General features: G+C 39.6%; 1 pseudogene across 1 annotated transcript in view; it reads right to left on the bottom strand.

Annotated features, from left to right (window-relative positions):
- Window positions 1-12,530: 12,530 nt before the first annotated feature.
- Window positions 12,531-21,347, bottom strand: part of LOC311180067 (elongation factor 1-alpha 1-like) — a 142,580-nt pseudogene continuing 133,763 nt past the window's right edge. Inside the window, exon 2 of the transcript in view lies at window positions 12,531-13,319. The product of the transcript in view is annotated as an elongation factor 1-alpha 1-like (transcript). The remainder of the gene's footprint in view (window positions 13,320-21,347) is intronic.

Below are 21,347 nucleotides of genomic sequence, written 5' to 3' on the forward strand. Positions count from 1 at the left end.
TCAACATCATAAAGGTCATATACGACATGCCAACAGCCAGTATCATTCTCAATGGTGAAAAGCTGAAAGGATTTCTATTAAGTTCTGGAACAAGACAAGGATGTCCACTCTCACCACTGCTTTTCAATATAATACTGGAAGTCCTAGTCAAAGCAATAAGACAAGAGAAAGACATACAAGGAATCCAAATAGGAAAAGAAGAACTTAAAATATCACTATTCTCAGATGATATGATAATATACATAGAGAACCCAAAAACTCCACAGAAAAACTAATAAAACTAATCAATCAGTTTAGTAAAGTGGCAGGATTTTTGTGCAAATTTTTTTGTGCAAAATCTATGCACAAAAAATAGTAGCCTTCCTATACACAAATAATAAATCTGGAGGAGAAATTAAAAAACAAATCATTCCTTTTATTATTGAAACAAAAAAATCAAATACTTGGGAATAAATCTAACAAAAGAGGTAAAGGACCTATACAAAGAAAACTATAAACACTATTAAAAGAAATAGAAGAAGACAAAAAGAAATGGAAAGACATCCCCTGCTCATGGATTGGAAGAATTAACATTATTAAAATGGCCATCCTACCAAAAGCAATATACAGATTCAATGCTTTTCCAATAAAAATTTCAATGTCATTCTTCAAAGAAATAGAAAAATTATTGATGAAATTCATATGGAATCACAAAAAACCCCGAATAGCCAAAGCTCTCCTGAAAAAAAAGAAGGAAATGGAGGCATCACACTCCCAGACTTCAAACTATACTACAAAGCCATAATCATCAAAACTGCATGGTATTGGAACAAGAACAGACACATGGACTAATGGAACCAAATAGAAAGTCCAGAAATAAACTCATAGATTTATGGTCAAGTAATCTTTGACAAAGGAGCAAAGAATATGCAATGGAGCAAAGAAAGTTTGTTCAATAAATGGTGCTGGGAAAACTGGGTCGCTACATGCAAAAGAATGAAGCTTGACTACTATGTAACACCATGCACAAAAACCAACTCAAAATGGATTAAAGAACTAGACATAAGACCTGAAACCATAAAATACATAGAAGGAAATATAGGCGAAACACTCCGTGATTTGCACATCAAAGACATCTTTACAGACACATCACCCAACGCAGTGATAGTGAAGGCAAATAAAAACAGCTGGGACTACATCAAATGAAAGAGCTTCTGCATAGCAAAAGAGACAATATCCAAAACAAAGAGAAACTCCACCCACTGGGAGAAAATTTTTGCATTCAACACTAATGATAAAGGACTGATCACAAAAATCTACAATGAGCTGATGAGACTCAACAACAACAAAGAAAATAATGCAGTTAAAAAATGGGCAGAAGAGCTACAGAGAAACTTCTCCAAAGGGGAAATGCAAATGGCCAGCAGGCATATGAAAAAATGTTCAACATCACTTGTAATCAGGGAAATGCGAATCAAAATTACAATGAGATACCATCTTACACCACTGAGAATGGCACATATTAAAAAAACTAGCAATAACAAATGTTGGCAAGGTTGTGGAGAAAAAGGAACTCTCCTGCACTGCTGGTGGGAGGGCAAACTGGTCCAACCACTATGGAGAGATTTGTGGAGATTTCTTGACCTACTAAACATAGATAAAGCTTCCATATGATCCTGCAATTCCATTCCTAGTATTTACCCAAATGACACAGAAACATTAATTCCAAAGGGCACTTGCACCCCTGTGTTTATAGCAGCACTATTTACAAGAGCTAAGCTATGGAAACAACCCAAATACCCAAAAATAGATGACTGAATCAAGAAGATGTGGTGCATATACATAATGGAATATTACTCAGCAATCAAAAAGATAAACACATGCAATTTGCTGCAACATGGATGGAGCTAGAAGGAACCTGCTCAGCAAAATAAGTCAGAAAGAAAAAGAAATATACCGGATGATCTCATTCATAGCAGGGATTTAGAGAACCTAAATAAGGGACAAGGAAAAAGACTAATTAATACAAAGTAAAAATCAAAATCAATAAGCAACTATAAACCAGAGACCCACGGTGTCGGGAGGGGCGGGGACAGAAGGACTAGGGTCAAAATAAGGGGAGGGTGCAATTGTATGGGGAATATAACCAAAATGAAAATGCATATATTGTGTAAAAATGAAAAATTATATAATAATTATATAAAATAAAATATTTAAAAAAAGATATAAATGAGACAGGAGGGGCGGAGCAACATGGCGGTGAGGAGACGCTGCCAGTAAGATCTCCCATTAAAAAAAGTTAATAGGGAGGAAAAGCGGCAGGTCCCAGTGAGAACTGGGACACGGAAGATAAACGGACGACTCCAGCAAACTGCCCAAAGAAGAAAGTTGCCATAAAAGAGGACGAGAAGGGAGGGAAGCGCAGAACCCTGCTCCCCTCCCCCGCCCACAGAGGCGGCACTCTCCGACCAGCAGAGACAAGGGAAACAACAAACCAAAACGCCCAACAAGAAAAACGGATGCAGCAAGCGGGACTGTGAGTGGAAAGGAACTATTTCAGCCACCACACCCCGTGAACGGGAGCTGAGGCGAACCCTGCAGGATCCGCCGCGGAGGTGAGCTCCAGGCTCCATTAAAGAGAGCTCCGCCCACCAGGAGGAGACCAGCACCAGCACACAGCCCCGGCCGCCTGGTAAGCTTGCGCGAAAGCAGCGCTCGGATTGCAGCTGCCCAGGGCCCTGCGCCTGCGACCTAGGCTTGCGGGGAGACGGCGGAGGCCCTCCCTGAGTGAGCAGGAACAAGGTGCCCAGGCAGGGGAGCGGGATTCAAAAGGCGCCATTCCCGCGCCACTGATCTGGGCTACAGCCCGCGTCCTGGAACTGAGGGCTTTGGAACTGAGACCCGGGCGGGCGGAGGCCCTCCCTGAGTGAGCAGGAACAAGGCGCCCAGGCAGGGGAGCGGGATTCAAAAGGCGCCATTCCTGCGCCACTGATCTGGGCTACAGCCCGCGTCCTGAAACTGAGGGCTTTGGAACTGAGACCTGGGGCACGAAATTAGGGGCGTGGGTTCCCCACGACGGTGGGGCACAAGGCAGACACAGCACCCCAAAGCCATTGAGGTGTACCCTACCATCCCCGCTCTGCTCCCTGACCCACGGGGTGGAAAATCAGCTCCCCAAGGGCTCTAGGAGAGATCTCTGGTGCCACCTAGCGACTTGACCCCAGCATAGGCTACTGAAGGAGCTAGTGGCCAGCTGGGGAGTTAGCCCACACCGGGCCCCTTCTGAACAAGTAGTCTGAGCCCACAGGGAGAGCGAGCACCCACAGCCGGGGCAGACCAGGCGCGCAGAAGAGTGTGCCTGAGACCAGAAGCGCAGGGAGTGTGTCCCACATCACCATTTTAGAACAGGGACATTTCTTCAGTAAAGACTACCTGCAGAAGGCTTCCTCAGGAGCCAGAGGTGAGCGGGGGAAGTTCGCCCACGCCAGACCCCCTCTGGCCTGCAGTCCAAGCCCAGAGGGGAGCAGGAACCCACCGCCGGGGCAGACCAGGCGCACAGGGGAGTGTGTCCCCACATCGGCATTTTAGAACAGGGACCTTTCTCCAGTAAAGGCTGCTTGAAACTGACAGATGACTCCTGGAAGAACCAGAGGGGAACAGAGAAGCCCACCCAAGATGCCGGCAAGTCCCAACAACACAGTGTCCCAACGCATACGGCAAATTAGAAAACAGACAGTAGGGAGGAGAAGAACCACACGCAACCTAGCAACTCTCCAGAGAAAAAGCACACCACAAAAAGAAAGCCAGCCCCCAGATTGCAACGACAATAACTTGGAAGAATTTCTGAGCCTTCCAGAAAGAGAATTTAAAATTGCCGTGATTAAAAAACTGACAGAAGTCATAAAGGAAAACAATGATAAGGGAAAAATAATCAACGATCAGAAGAATGCAATTGAGTCCCTAGAGAGGGAAAACAATGGTCAGAAGAAAGAAATTGAGTCCCTAAAGAGGGAAGTAAAAGAAATGCAGGCGATCAAAGAATTAATGGAAGAACTAAAGAATTCTGGGAAAAGCAATGAAAGCAGAATAGATGAAATGGAAGAACGAATAAGTAATCGTGAAGACACAGAAATAAAAAGAACCAAAACAGAGAAGGAAAGAGAAGTACGAAGGAAAAAGAACGAAGAAAGACTTCGGGAACTATCTGACTCCATGAGGAAAGGAAATATAAGAGTTATAGGAATACCAGAAGGAGAGGAGAGAGATGTAGGAACAGAGAAAATATTCAAAGAGATAATTGAAGAGAACTTCCCAAATGTGAAGAAGGAGCTGAAAATTGATATACAAGAAGCAAGAAGAACACCAAACTTCCACGACGAAAGGAAAAATACAGCAAGACACATAATAGTAAAGCTCCCAAGAATCCAGGACAAGGAAAAAATAATGAAGCTGGCAAGAGGGAAGAAACAGATAACATTCAAAGGAAAACCAATCAGGCTGACATCAGACTTCTCCGAAGAAACACTACGGGCAAGGAGAGAGTGGAGGGACATAGTCAACAGACTCCAAGAAAACAGATGCCAACCAAGAATACTCCGTCCCGCAAAGCTCTCCTTCCTCTTTGAAGAAAGAATATGGACCTTCCCAGACAAACAGAAACTCCGGAATTTCATTGCAACTAAACCCCCACTCCAAAAAATACTACAAGGAGTCCTAAAGCCAGAACCTCAGAGCGACGAATAACAATGAAAGAAGGCCAAAAAAAAAAAAAAAAGTTATTAAAAGAATAAATAAATAAAATCAAAGGAAAGACAAACACAATGGCAAATACAGATGTTAACATATCAATATTAACTCTAAATGTAAATGGTCTAAATTCTTCAATAAAAAGACACAGAGTTGCAGCCTGGATTAAGAAACAAAACCCAACCTTTTGCTGTCTCCAGGAAACACATTTAGCTACAAAAGATAAAAATAGGCTCAAAGTTAAAGGATGGAAAACAATCCTACAAGCAAATGGACCAAAAAAGAAAGCAGGAACAGCTATACTTATATCAGATAAAACAGATTTCAAACTCAAAAAGATAAAAAGAGACCCCAATGGTCACTACATTATGATCAAGGGGACAATACTTCAAGAAGAAATAACACTCATTAACATATACTCACCAAACGAAGGAGCACCAAAATATATCAGACAACTGTTGTCCTCTCTGAAAACAGACATCAGAGAAAACACATACGTAGTGGGAGACTTCAACACACCACTATCAACAATGGATAGATCAACAAGACAAAAAATAAGTAAAGAAACCAAAGCTCTAAATAAAGACCTAGAGCAATTGGGCTTAACAGACATCTATAGAACACTAAACCCCAAAAAAACGGAGTACACATTTTTCTCAAGCGCACACGGATCATTCTCCAGGATCGATCACATACTGGGGCACAAGACAAACATCAACAGATACACCAAGATTGAAATCATATCAACCATCTTTTCTGACCATGAAGGCATCAAACTAGAAATAAACCATAAAAAGAAGGCAAGGAACTTTCCTACCTCATGGAGATTAAAAACCACACTACTGGAAGACCATTGGACTAATGAGGAGATCAAAGAAGAAATTAAAAAATTTTTTGAATTGAACGACAAGGAGGACACCAATATCCTAAATGTATGGGATGCAGCAAAAGCAGTAGTAAGAGGAAAATATATAGCAATAGAAGCTCACATCAAGAAACAAGAAAGAACGCAAAGAAACAACCTAATCTCGAAGCTCAAAGATCTAGAAAAAGAACAACAAGAAAACCCCAAAACCAGTAGAAGAAAAGAAATAGTAAAAACCAAAGCAGAAATAAATGAAATTGAAACTAAAAAAACAATCCAAAAGATCAATGAAACCACGAGCTGGTTCTTTGAAAAAATCAATAAAATAGACAAACCCCTAGCCAGGCTCACAAAGGAAAAAAGGGAGAAAGCACAAATAAACAGGATCATCAATGAAAGAGGAGAAATCACAACGGACACAGCAGAAATCAAAAGAATAATCAGTAACTACTATGAACAGTTATATGGAAACAAGTTTAACAATCTAGAGGAGATGGACAAATTCCTACAACTCTACAATCACCCAAAGCTAGATAAAGAAGAAATAGAACACCTAAACAGACCAATTACAATTAGCGAAATTGAAATGGTAATCAAAAACCTCCCCAAAAACAAAAGCCCAGGACCTGATGGATTTACAAATGAATTCTACCAAACATTCAGAGACGAATTAGTGCCTATCCTTCACAAACTCTTCCAAAAAATTGAGAAGGAAGGGACAATACCAAACACGTTCTATGAAGCCAACATTACACTAATACCAAAACCGAACAAGGACAACACAAAAAAGGAAAACTACAGGCCAATCTCCCTAATGAACACTGATGCAAAAATCCTCAATAAAATTTTAGCTATCAGAATCCAACAATGTATCCATAAGATAATTCACCACGACCAAGTTGGATTCATTCCAGGGGCACAAGGATGGTTTAACATCCGAAAATCAATCAACGTTATCCAACACATCAACAAAAAGAAATATAAAAACCATATGATAATATCAGTAGATGCTGAGAAAGCTTTCGACAAAGTGCAACACCCATTCATGATAAAAGCCCTTGAAATTCTTGGGATACAAGGAACATACCTCAACATCATAAAGGCCATCTATGACAAGCCAACAGCCAGTATCATTCTCAATGGTGAAAAACTGAAAGCAATTCCATTAAGATCTGGAACAAGACAAGGATGTCCACTCTCACCATTGCTTTTCAATATAATACTGGAAGTCCTAGCCAGGGCAATAAGACAAGAGAAAGACATCCAAGGAATCCAAATAGGAAAAGAAGAAGTCAAACTATCACTATTTGCAGACGATATGATATTATACATAGAGAACCCCAAAAACTCCACAGAAAAGCTAATTCAACTCATCAATCAGTTCAGTAAAGTGGCAGGATACAAAATCAACACGCAAAAGTCAGTAGCCTTCCTATACACAAACAATAAATCTGAAGAAGAAGAAATCAAAAAGACCATCCCTTTTGTTATTGAAACAAAAAAAATCAAATATTTGGGAATAAATCTAACAAAAGAGGTAAAGGACCTATACAAAGAAAACTATAAAACACTGTTAAAAGAAATAGAAGAAGACACAAAGAAATGGAGAGACATCCCCTGCTCATGGATTGGAAGAATAAACATTATTAAAATGGCCATCCTTCCAAAAGCAATATACAGATTCAATGCTATTCCAATCAAAATTTCAATGTCATTCTTCAAAGAAATAGAACAATTATTGATGAAATTCATATGGAATCACAAAAAACCCCGAATAGCCAAAGCTCTCCTGAAAAAAAAAGAAGGGAATGGAGGCATCAGACTCCCAGACTTCAAACTATACTACAAAGCCATAATCATCAAAACCGCATGGTATTGGAACAAGAACAGACATACAGACCAATGGAATCGAATAGAAAATCCAGAAATAAACCCACAGGTTTATGGTCAACTAATCTTTGACAAAGGAGCAAAGACTATGCATTGGAGCAAAGAAAGTTTGTTCAATAAATGGTGCTGGGAAAACTGGGTCGCTACATGCAAAAGAATGAAGCTTGACCACCACCTCACACCATACACAAAAATCAACTCAAAATGGATTAAAGAACGAGACATAAGACCTGAAACCATAAAATATATAGAAGGAAATATAGGCGAAACACTACGTGATTTGCACATCAAAGACATCTTTACAGACACATCACCCAAAGCAGTGATAGTGAAGGCAAAGATAAACAGCTGGGACTATATCAAATTAAAGAGCTTTTGCTCAGCAAAAGAGACAATAACAAAAACAAAGAGAAACCCCACCAACTGGGAGAACATTTTTGCACCCAACACTAATGATAAAGGACTGATCACAAAAATCTGCATAGAGCTGATGAGTCTCAACAACAACAAAGAAAATAATCCAGTCAAAAAATGGGCAGAAGAGCTTAAAAGAAACTTCTCTGAAGAGGAAATGCAAATGGCCAACGATGAAAAAATGTTCAACATCACTTGTCATCAGGGAAATGCAAATCAAAACTACCATGAGATACCATCTTACACCAGTGAGAATGGCACATATTAAAAAAACTAGCAACAACAAATGTTGGCGAGGGTGTGGAGAAAAAGGAACTCTTCTGCACTGTTGGTGGGAGTGCAAACTGGTCCAACCACTGTGGAAAGCTGTGTGGAGATTTCTGGACCTACTAAACATAGAGCTTCCATATGACCCAGCAATTCCACTCCTAGGTATTTACCCAAAGGACACAGAAACATCAATTCCAAAGAACACCTGCACCCCTATGTTTATAGCAGCACTGTTTACAATAGCTAAGCTTTGCAAACAACCCAAATGCCCAAAAATAGATGACTGGATCAAGAAGATGTGGTACATATATACCATGGAATATTACTCAGCATTCAAAAAAGATAAACACATGCAATTTGCTGCAACATGGATGGCGCTGGAAGGGATCATGCTCAGCGAAATAAGCCAAAAAGAAAAAGAAAAATACCGGATGGTCTCACTCATAGCAGGAATCTAGAAAACTTAAATAAGGGACCAGGAAAATGAATAACTATAAGAAAGTGAAAATCAAAATCAACAAAAAACTATGAACCAGAGACACTTTTAGGGGGGCGGGGGCGGGAGGGGAGGGATTGGGGTCAGAATGGGGGGCTGCAATTGTATGGGGAATATAACAATAAAATTTATAAAAAAAAAAAAAAATAAATGAGACAAAATAAAAAAAAAATATTAAAAAAAAGAAATACAGATTTTCTCCCATAATCTATGCACATTGATGTGGAAAACTGATAAGTACGGGAATATAAGGATGGTTATAATAAGATAACTACTTTTTTCAAGCAAACAGAAAAACCTATGGCAGGAAAGCACCAGCGATGCTTATGCAATGTCTACATCTGAGCAGAGTGGAAAATCTTAACTCTAAGTGTAACATCATCAATGTCCCCCAGTATGTTCCAACCCTCCTTTCCTTCCTTAAAAACCATAAATGAATGCTAGTTATATTACTATGTCATCAAACATCCTAAGGCAGCATAGTAAAAACCTCAGTGTGTAAATTTTATCCAACTTTATAACAAAATCTGTGAATGGAAAATATCAAATAGACCTCCTTGCATAACTAGCCCAGTTAAATTTCATTATAACAAATGACAACAGCCATTCACACAATAATTGGAAATAGTGGTAAAAATAGAAATGTATCATAATTATAGAATATGGGATTTGTAAATGAAAGATAACTTAGACTCAAAATCTCTATAGAAAAAACAAATCAGACCTATAGATAGTAGTGGAAAGTGGTCTGAAATAATGTAAACCTTAATGAACTACATTTTATAATAATTTAGTCAGCCAAATGTTTTTCACATATGTTATGGATTTAAGTATATTTAATGTTTTCAACCACTGTATCAAAACAATTGTGATTGGTTCTATTTTGCAAATGGTAGACAATGAAGAGATAAGATAACTCATCCAAGGTCATGCACACTCAAATGTAATCCTTCAAGTCAACAATTTAAAAATAGCACAACATAATATGATAGGAACATAGGTCTTTTTCTTAATATCAGCTTAGTACTGAGGTGATGTTTATTTAGTCATATCTATGATTTGCTTTTAGAATGTGTTTTTCTCTTTACTTCAAAATAATCTAATTTTCCTGACACCAGTTTTATGAACTAAAACATTGGTTTTGACTCTAGTCTATGGTTTTGAGCATGCCTAGACTTATCACCTGGATACCTGGTTGAGATGGTTCTCAATGTCATTGTACCTTGGAACCCTTCCTCACCTACCTGTCCTCTCTCTCCTGGGTTGAACATAACCAGATGGAATGGATCCAGGATATGCCCTAACTCCTTTGTTGCATCCTTCTTCTTCCCTATAGTGTAATCTTTGTGTTCTTTTTATACTGTTTCTTTACAAAATTAATGAATACAGTAATTCCTAAGTCACACGATCTAAAATAAAATATCCTTATCACCAGTTCTGAATTGGTAGCTAAAATTAAGTAACTATTCAGGTAATTAATGAAAAATGTATTTGAAGTTTACTTTACTCTAGGCATCTGGTCAACTTCTGAGATATGAAGATGAGTAGCACTGATCCCTTACCTTTGAAAATTTTATACCCAATCCATGTGAAGACTGCATTGTTTCTGATTTACTATGTGTAGTGTTTTTCTGAGTTTGTTACTACTTCCTCTTTCTCCCTTTGTTGGCAAGTTGGAATTCTCAGACTGTCTATTGAATGTGTAATACATCTGTTGTAATTTCCATAAGAATGAATTCCCTCAGTAAATCCTGGAACACATGTAGCACAGGGAACCAGAAACTGGGAAGAACATGAAGTGTTTCCCAGAGACCATGGTTCTTCTTGTACCATTCAGGAAAGCAATTTATCGTAAGTGCTACTGAAAAGCCAGGGGAAAGTCACTCTCTTTAAGTTTACATTGTCATTTTTATATACTAAAACTTGCTTTCACTATTTATCTTAAAAATTCTAAGTGGGCCTCCCTGGTGGCACAGGGGTTAAAAACAGCATATCAAGCTATTGCCAGCCACTGCAGCATGAGTTTGATCCCTGGCCGGCCAGGGAGGTGACCCACATGGTGCAGCAGACCTCTCCTGCCTCGCCTACTGCCCCCTTCAGCAATGTGTTTCAGTAGATCTGCCTGTTCTGCTTCCCACTCTCGCTGGTGAATCCTCACTCCTCTGGTCTACACCCCAGTTCTTGTATGCATAAGTAAATATTTAAAAAAAATTTTAAGTGAAGTTTAATGAGGCCTCTCATAATACCAGTCATTTCTCACTCTGATGCATTTAGCAAACATTTACAATAGTAATAAATTGGGTTCACTTTTAGTTGCCTGGATATAAAGACAAGCAGGAGGAAAAGTTTTTTGGATGTTTTAACAGGAAAACTGCAATAAAGATCAGCTTTTCTGGAACGAGAACCTTTTTCTCTATAGTGATAGAAGATATCTAATTTCCTATCTAATTTCTAAAAGTTCCTGGCGTTAGGAATTAAATTTTCTGAAAAATTCTTTCTACAGTTGATGCACAAGTATGAGATCATATCTTGTTTTGATGTGGATTTGCATTTTCCTAATTATTAGTGATATTGAGTACCTTTTAAAGTAACTGTTGGCCATTGCTATATCTTCTTTAGAAAAATGTCTATTCAGATCCTTTGTTTATTTGTTATTTATTTATACTGAGATAACATTGGTTTATGACACTGTATATGATTCACAGGTATATGTTCACGCCTCTTCAGATGTACATTACCAAGACACCCACAGTCCTCCACAGTGGTCCACTGGGTCCTTTACCCCTTTGCTAGATATCGCCCTCCCCCCCTCTGGTAGAATGAATTTTAGTCAGATTTCTAGGGCTTGTTTTTGGTTTGGTTTTGTCTTACTCTTTCTTTTATTTCTCTATATTCCACACATGAACAAAACCATGCAAGAAAGTACCACTGCCATTGAGTGAGTTAATTGGCACATTTTTCACCATACATTAGATCATAAGACATTATTCACTCTATAGCTAAACTTTTGGACCCTTTTATCAGCTTTCATTTATTCTTATGGGTTATTTTACTGAGTATCATGCCCTCCAGCTCCACCCATGTTGTTGCAAATGTCACAAGTTCATCTTTTTTTATAGCTGAGTAGTGTTCCATTGTGAGGATGTATATATACTATGTGTAATATATACAATATATTGTATATATATATGTATACAGATATACAATCTCTGTGTGTGTGTGTGTATATATATAGAGAGAGGGGGGGTAGTGGGGGAGACTTCTTCCTAATCCATTCACTAGACTGCTTCTATAACTTGGCTATTATAACTAGTTCTTCAATGAACATAGACGTGTATATATTCCTTTGAGTTAGTGATTTTGTATTATTTGGGTAGATGCCTAGAAGTGGGATTGCTGGATTATAGATCTATTTTTTGATCTATTATAGATATATATTATATATATATATCTGTTGTAGATATATTATTTATAACTACTATAGGTCTATTATAGAGCTATTATCTATATTATATATAAATATATTATATAGATATAATATTATAGATCTATTTTTATTTTTTAATATTTCTCACTAAACTTTGTTTTAATGGGTCTCAAACTTCTGTGACAGGTTTTTGGTCAAGTTGTTTCCATTAAAAAGTTACATATTTTAAAAACTAATAAATTAGAAGCTGCCACAATAAAAAGAAAACAAAAATGGTCCACAAAATTTTCTCCTTTCTGTCTGAAGGTCTTATGATATATTATTATAATTAACCAATCTTTTACTATATTAAACCTAAATGACAATTTGAGAGAAACAGTTCTGAAACCATTCTCCTACCACTGATTAAGACTGACATGGCAGGTTTTGAGGATAGTATTCAGTTAACCTTCAGCTTTCTGGGCAGTCTTGTTCACCTTGCTAGCTCTGGGTGCCTTTTTGTTTACTCCACCACAACTGTCTATCTCATGTAACAAATAGCAATATGCCCCAGATGCATTAGAGAAATTTTCAACACACATGGGATAGCCAGGGACTATGTAAACTAGAGCAGCATCACCAGATTTCAAATATTTGAGATTATCTTCCAGCTTTTCCCCAGCTCACAATGTAAGCTGTGTGACAATCGAGTATGGGTATTGAAGACATATCTATCACTGATTAGGCCAGGATGGTTCAGAAAAACCAACTGAGCTATGAATCCCATAGCTTCCATTGGTGGATAATTTTTGCTGTCACCAGTCACACAGAGACAGCAAATAGCTTTGACAGACACATTCTTGATATTGAAGCCCATATTGTCCCCAAAAGGACCTTCACTCAGAGCTTCATGGTGCATTTCATCAGACTTTACTTCAGCAATAACACTGACTAGAGCAAAGGTGACCACCATACTAAGTTTGAAAATGCCAGTCTCAACTGAGTCCATAGTGACAGTTCAAATACCACCAATTTTGTAGATATCCTGGAGGTGTGGGTGCAGGGGTTAATTAGTTTGACCAGTTGGTGGCAGGATGCAATCCAAAGCTTCCCACAGTGTGGTCCCACTAGCATTGCCACCCTTGTGGCTGACTTTCCATCCCTCGAATAAAACGTATTAGCAGTTGGCTACAGCATGTTGTCACCATTCCAACCAGAAATTAGCACAGATGTTACTATGACAGGTTTGTAGCCTATTTTCTTTTTTTTTTTTTTATAAATTTTATTGTTATAGTCCCCATACAATTGCAGCCCCCCATTCTGACCCCAATCCCTCCCCTCCCGCCCCCGCCCCCCTAAAAGTGTCTCTGGTTCATAGTTTTTTGTTGATTTTGATTTTCACTTTCTTATAGTTATTCATTTTCCTGGTCCCTTATTTAAGTTTTCTAGATTCCTGCTATGAGTGAGACCATCCGGTATTTTTCTTTTTCTTTTTGGCTTATTTCGCTGAGCATGATCCCTTCCAGCGCCATCCATGTTGCAGCAAATTGCATGTGTTTATCTTTTTTGAATGCTGAGTAATATTCCATGGTATATATGTACCACATCTTCTTGATCCAGTCATCTATTTTTGGGCATTTGGGTTGTTTGCAAAGCTTAGCTATTGTAAACAGTGCTGCTATAAACATAGGGGTGCCGGTGTTCTTTGGAATTGATGTTTCTGTGTCCTTTGGGTAAATACCTAGGAGTGGAATTGCTGGGTCATATGGAAGCTCTATGTTTAGTAGGTCCAGAAATCTCCACACAGCTTTCCACAGTGGTTGGACCAGTTTGCACTCCCACCAACAGTGCAGAAGAGTTCCTTTTTCTCCACACCCTCGCCAACATTTGTTGTTGCTAGTTTTTTTAATATGTGCCATTCTCACTGGTGTAAGATGGTATCTCATGGTAGCTTTGATTTGCATTTCCCTGATGACAAGTGATGTTGAACATTTTTTCATCGTTGGCCATTTGCATTTCCTCTTCAGAGAAGTTTCTTTTAAGCTCTTCTGCCCATTTTTTGACTGGATTATTTTCTTTGTTGTTGTTGAGACTCATCAGCTCTTTGCAGATTTTTGTGATCAGTCCTTTATCATTAGTGTTGGGTGCAAAAATGTTCTCCCAGTTGGTGGGGTTTCTCTTTGTTTTTGTTATTGTCTCTTTTGCTGAGCAAAAGCTCTTTAATTTGATATAGTCCCAGCTGTTTATCTTTGCCTTCACTATCACTGCTTTGGGTGATGTGTCTGTAAAGATGTCTTTGATGTGCAAATCACGTAGTGTTTCGCCTATATTTCCTTCTATATATTTTATGGTTTCAGGTCTTATGTCTCGTTCTTTAATCCATTTTGAGTTGATTTTTGTGTATGGTGTGAGGTGGTGGTCAAGCTTCATTCTTTTGCATGTAGCGACCCAGTTTTCCCAGCACCATTTATTGAACAAACTTTCTTTGCTCCAATGCATAGTCTTTGCTCCTTTGTCAAAGATTAGTTGACCATAAACCTGTGGGTTTATTTCTGGATTTTCTATTCGATTCCATTGGTCTGTATGTCTGTTCTTGTTCCAATACCATGCGGTTTTGATGATTATGGCTTTGTAGTATAGTTTGAAGTCTGGGAGTCTGATGCCTCCATTCCCTTCTTTTTTTTTCAGGAGAGCTTTGGCTATTCGGGGTTTTTTGTGATTCCATATGAATTTCATCAATAATTGTTCTATTTCTTTGAAGAATGACATTGAAATTTTGATTGGAATAGCATTGAATCTGTATATTGCTTTTGGAAGGATGGCCATTTTAATAATGTTTATTCTTCCAATCCATGAGCAGGGGATGTCTCTCCATTTCTTTGTGTCTTCTTCTATTTCTTTTAACAGTGTTTTATAGTTTTCTTTGTATAGGTCCTTTACCTCTTTTGTTAGATTTATTCCCAAATATTTGATTTTTTTTGTTTCAATAACAAAAGGGATGGTCTTTTTGATTTCTTCTTCTTCAGATTTATTGTTTGTGTATAGGAAGGCTACTGACTTTTGCGTGTTGATTTTGTATCCTGCCACTTTACTGAACTGATTGATGAGCTGAATTAGCTTTTCTGTGGAGTTTTTGGGGTTCTCTATGTATAATATCATATCGTCTGCAAATAGTGATAGTTTGACTTCTTCTTTTCCTATTTGGATTCCTTGGATGTCTTTCTCTTGTCTTATTGCCCTGGCTAGGACTTCCAGTATTATATTGAAAAGCAATGGTGAGAGTGGACATCCTTGTCTTGTTCCAGATCTTAATGGAATTGCTTTCAGTTTTTCACCATTGAGAATGATACTGGCTGTTGGCTTGTCATAGATGGCCTTTATGATGTTGAGGTATGTTCCTTGTATCCCAAGAATTTCAAGGGCTTTTATCATGAATGGGTGTTGCACTTTGTCGAAAGCTTTCTCAGCATCTACTGATATTATCATATGGTTTTTATATTTCTTTTTGTTGATGTGTTGGATAACGTTGATTGATTTTCGGATGTTAAACCATCCTTGTGCCCCTGGAATGAATCCAACTTGGTCGTGGTGAATTATCTTATGGATACATTGTTGGATTCTGATAGCTAAAATTTTATTGAGGATTTTTGCATCAGTGTTCATTAGGGAGATTGGCCTGTAGTTTTCCTTTTTTGTGTTGTCCTTGTTCGGTTTTGGTATTAGTGTAATGTTGGCTTCATAGAACGTGTTTGGTATTGTCCCTTCCTTCTCAATTTTTTGGAAGAGTTTGTGAAGGATAGGCACTAATTCGTCTCTGAATGTTTGGTAGAATTCATTTGTAAATCCATCAGGTCCTGGGCTTTTGTTTTTGGGGAGGTTTTTGATTACCATTTCAATTTCGCTAATTGTAATTGGTCTGTTTAGGTGTTCTATTTCTTCTTTATCTAGCTTTGGGTGATTGTAGAGTTGTAGGAATTTGTCCATCTCCTCTAGATTGTTAAACTTGTTTCCATATAACTGTTCATAGTAGTTACTGATTATTCTTTTGATTTCTGCTGTGTCCGTTGTGATTTCTCCTCTTTCATTGATGATCCTGTTTATTTGTGCTTTCTCCCTTTTTTCCTTTGTGAGCCTGGCTAGGGGTTTGTCTATTTTATTGATTTTTTCAAAGAACCAGCTCTTGGTTTCATTGATCTTTTGGATTGTTTTTTTAGTTTCAATTTCATTTATTTCTGCTTTGGTTTTTACTATTTCTTTTCTTCTACTGGTTTTGGGGTTTCTTTGTTGTTCTTTTTCTAGATCTTTGAGCTTCGAGATTAGGTTGTTTCTTTGCGTTCTTTCTTGTTTCTTGATGTGAGCTTCTATTGCTATATATTTTCCTCTTATTACTGCTTTTGCTGCATCCCATACATTTAGGATATTGGTGTCCTCCTTGTCGTTCAATTCAAAAAATTTTTTAATTTCTTCTTTGATCTCCTCATTAGTCCAATGGTCTTCCAGTAGTGTGGTTTTTAATCTCCATGAGGTAGGAAAGTTCCTTGCCTTCTTTTTATGGTTTATTTCTAGTTTGATGCCTTCATGGTCAGAAAAGATGGTTGATATGATTTCAATCTTGGTGTATCTGTTGATGTTTGTCTTGTGCCCCAGTATGTGATCGATCCTGGAGAATGATCCGTGTGCGCTTGAGAAAAATGTGTCCTCCATTTTTTTGGGGTTTAGTGTTCTATAGATGTCTGTTAAGCCCAATTGCTCTAGGTCTTTATTTAGAGCTTTGGTTTCTTTACTTATTTTTTGTCTTGTTGATCTATCCATTGTTGATAGTGGTGTGTTGAAGTCTCCCACTACGTATGTGTTTTCTCTGATGTCTGTTTTCAGAGAAGACAACAGTTGTCTGATATATTTTGGTGCTCCTTCGTTTGGTGAGTATATGTTAATGAGTGTTATTTCTTCTTGAAGTATTGTCCCCTTGATCATAATGTAGTGACCATTGGGGTCTCTTTTTATCTTTTTGAGTTTGAAATCTGTTTTATCTGATATAAGTATAGCTGTTCCTGCTTTCTTTTTTGGTCCATTTGCTTGTAGGATTGTTTTCCATCCTTTAACTTTGAGCCTATTTTTATCTTTTGTAGCTAAATGTGTTTCCTGGAGACAGCAAAAGGTTGGGTTTTGTTTCTTAATCCAGGCTGCAACTCTGTGTCTTTTTATTGAAGAGTTTAGTCCATTTACATTTAGAGTTAATATTGATATGTTAACATCTGTATTTGCCATTGTGTTTGTCTTTCCTTTGATTTTATTTATTTATTCTTTTAATAACTTTTTTTTTTTTTTTGGCCTTCTTTCATTGTTATTCGTCGCTCTGAGGTTCTGGCTTTAGGACTCCTTGTAGTATTTTTTGGAGTGGGGGTTTAGTTGCAATGAAATTCCGGAGTTTCTGTTTGTCTGGGAAGGTCCATATTCTTTCTTCAAAGAGGAAGGAGAGCTTTGCGGGACGGAGTATTCTTGGTTGGCATCTGTTTTCTTGGAGTCTGTTGACTATGTCCCTCCACTCTCTCCTTGCCCGTAGTGTTTCTTCAGAGAAGTCTGATGTCAGCCTGATTGGTTTTCCTTTGAATGTTATCTGTTTCTTCCCTCTTGCCAGCTTCATTATTTTTTCCTTGTCCTGGATTCTTGGGAGCTTTACTATTATGTGTCTTGCTGTATTTTTCCTTTCGTCGTGGAAGTTTGGTGTTCTTCTTGCTTCTTTTATATCAATTTTCAGCTCCTTCTTCACATTTGGGAAGTTCTCTTCAATTATTTCCTTGAATATTTTCTCTGTTCCTACATATCTCTCCTCTCCTTCTAGGATTCTTATAACTCTTATATTTCCTTTCCTCATGGAGTCAGATAGTTCCCGAAGTCTTTCTTCGTTCTTTTTCCTTCATACTTCTCTTTCCTTTTCTGTTTTGGTTCTTTTTATTTCTGTGTCTTCAAGATTACTTATTCGTTCTTCCATTTCATCTATTCTTCTTTCATTGCTTTTCCCAGAATTCTTTAGTTCTTCCATTAATTCTTTGATCGCCTGCATTTCTTTTACTTCCCTCTTTAGGGACTCAATTTCTTTCTTCTGACCATTGTTTTCCCTCTCTAGGGACTCAATTGCATTCTTCTGATCGTTGATTATTTTTCCCTTATCATTGTTTTCCTTTATGACTTCTGTCAGTTTTTTAATCACGGCAATTTTAAATTCTCTTTCTGGAAGGCTCAGAAATTCTTCCAAGTTATTGTCGTTGCAATCTGGGGGCTGGCTTTCTTTTTGTGGTGTGCTTTTTCTCTGGAGAGTTGCTAGGTTGCGTGTGGTTCTTCTCCTCCCTACTGTCTGTTTTCTAATTTGCCGTATGCGTTGGGACACTGTGTTGTTGGGACTTGCCGGCATCTTGGGTGGGCTTCTCTGTTCCCCTCTGGTTCTTCCAGGAGTCATCTGTCAGTTTCAAGCAGCCTTTACTGGAGAAAGGTCCCTGTTCTAAAATGCCGATGTGGGGACACACTCCCCTGTGCGCCTGGTCTGCCCCGGCGGTGGGTTCCTGCTCCCCTCTGGGCTTGGACTGCAGGCCAGAGGGGGTCTGGCGTGGGCGAACTTCCCCCGCTCACCTCTGGCTCCTGAGGAAGCCTTCTGCAGGTAGTCTTTACTGAAGAAATGTCCCTGTTCTAAAATGGTGATGTGGGACACACTCCCTGCGCTTCTGGTCTCAGGCACACTCTTCTGCGCGCCTGGTCTGCCCCGGCTGTGGGTGCTCGCTCTCCCTGTGGGCTCAGACTACTTGTTCAGAAGGGGCCCGGTGTGGGCTAACTCCCCAGCTGGCCACTAGCTCCTTCAGTAGCCTGTGCTGGGGTCAAGTCGCTAGGTGGCACCAGAGATCTCTCCTAGAGCCTTTGGGGAGCTGATTTTCCACCCTGTGGGACAGGGACCAGAGCGGGAATGGTAGGGTAAACCTCAACGTCTTTGGGGTGCTGTGTCTGCCTTGTGCCCCACCGTCGTGGGGAACCCACGCCCCTAATTTCGTGCCCCGGGTCTCAGTTCCAAAGCCCTCAGTTCCAGGACGCGGGCTGTAGCCCAGATCAGTGGCGCGGGAATGGCGCCTTTTGAATCCCGCTCCCCTGCCTGGGCGCCTTGTTCCTGCTCACTCAGGGAGGGCCTCCGCCCGCCCGGGTCTCAGTTCCAAAGCCCTCAGTTCCAGGACGCGGGCTGTAGCCCAGATCAGTGGCGCGGGAATGGCGCCTTTTGAATCCCGCTCCCCTGCCTGGGCACCTTGTTCCTGCTCACTCAGGGAGGGCCTCCGCCGTCTCCCCGCAAGCCTAGGTCGCAGGCGCAGGGCCCTGGGCAGCTGCAATCCGAGCGCTGCTTTCGCGCAAGCTTACCAGGCGGCCGGGGCTGTGTGCTGGTGCTGGTCTCCTCCTGGTGGGCGGAGCTCTCTTTAATGGCGCCTGGAGCTCACCTCTGCGGCGGATCCTGCAGGGTTCGCCTCAGCTCCCGTTCACGGGGTGTGGTGGCTGAAATAGTTCCTTTCCACTCACAGTCCCGCTTGCTGCATCCGTTTTTCTTGTTGGGCGTTTTGGTTTGTTGTTTCCCTTGTCTCTGCCGGTCGGAGAGTGCCGCCTCTGTGGGCGGGGGAGGGGAGCAGGGTTCTGCGCTTCCCTCCCTTCTGGTCCTCTTTTATTGTAGCCTATTTTCTTAATGTAGATACTGACTTTCTTATTCCTCATGTCTCTTCTGGCTGTAGGGTGGCACAGTGGAATCCATTTTAATACCAACAGCTAGTTGTTTTATACCCAGTGTGTATGCCAGAAGGGCATGCTCATGGGTCTTGGAGATGCTAGTGATACTGGATTCAAATTCACACCAGTAGCAATAATCAGGACAGCCTGAGCTGTGCCTATAATCATGTTTTTGATGAAGTCTCTGTGTCTTGGGGGCATCAGTGGTGGTAACACATATTTGCTGGTCCCAAATTTCTACAGCAAGATATAAATGGTGATGCCATGCCCCCATTCAGCTTTCAATTTATTCAAGACCTAGACCTACTTGAATGAACCTTTCCCATCTCAGCAACCTCCTTGTAAAATTTACTGATAGTAAATTTGGTGGGATCAACTTTTGCTTATCCCAACACATTTGTGGATCAGATGGCCAGTATTGTTAGACTGTTCTGAATCAATGTGTCCCATGATGATGATGTTGGTATGACTCTTTTCCTATTCCATTTTGGATTAGGTTAGCTGTGGATTTCATGAAACCTGGTGGTAAACTTGTGTAAAAGCTGTAGGTATGTTTGTTGATTTTTTAAAATATTTTGAGAAAACTCCATGCTGTTTTCTATAGGGACATTCCCATCAACAGTGTATAAGGGTACATTTTTCTCCATACCCTCCTCAACACACGTTTCTGGTCTTTTTGATACAGGTCATTTTCATAGGGGTAAGGCGATATCTCATTGTGCTTTTGTTTTGTATTTTCCTCATGATAAGAGACGATTAATGTTTTTTTTCATTTGCCTACTGACCATCTGAATCTCTTTGGAGAAGTGCCTATTCAACAGTTCTATCCATTTTTTGGAATTTTTTCTTTTTATTTTCTTTTTATTGAGTTCTTTATAAATCTTGGAAATTAACCACAGATGTATGATGTACAAATATTTTTCTCCCATTCAGTAGATTATCTTGTAGATTTAATGAAAGTTTCTTTTTTTTTTCCCCCAAAGATTTATTTATTTATGCACACAAGAGCTGGGGGACAGGCCAGAGATGTGGGATGTGAGAGGATTCACCAGAGACTGTGGGGAACAGAAGAGGCAGACTGACCAAAGTAAACTGCTGAGGGGAACAGCAGGTGAGTCAGGAGAGGTCTGTTGAACCATGTGGGTTGTGCCCTCTCTGGCCAATGATGGAACTCCTGCTGCAGAGTCTGAGGATTGCTTCACAGTGTGATGCTTAGCCCCTTGCGCTACCAGGGAGGCCCTGGAAGTTTCTTTCATAATGCAAAAATCTTTTGGTTTGATATAGTCCTCTTTGTTTATTTTTGTTTTTGTTCCCCAACCCCGCCATGGGGTCTAATTCCCCAAATATACATATGTTTGATAGCATTCTCTCTTCCTCACTTTCCAGGGTGGTTTTAAGAAGCATTGGTATTTGTTCATGTTATTCAGGAACAAAATTGTCTGGTCCTGGACTTTTGATTTTGGGGATAGTTTTGATTACTGTTTTATTTTTCTTTATGGTAATCGATGTGTTCAGGTTTTCTAGTTCTA

The sequence above is a fragment of the Talpa europaea genome, assembly GCF_964194135.1.
Source record: "Talpa europaea genome assembly, chromosome: 11".
Lineage (NCBI taxonomy): Eukaryota > Metazoa > Chordata > Mammalia > Eulipotyphla > Talpidae > Talpa > Talpa europaea.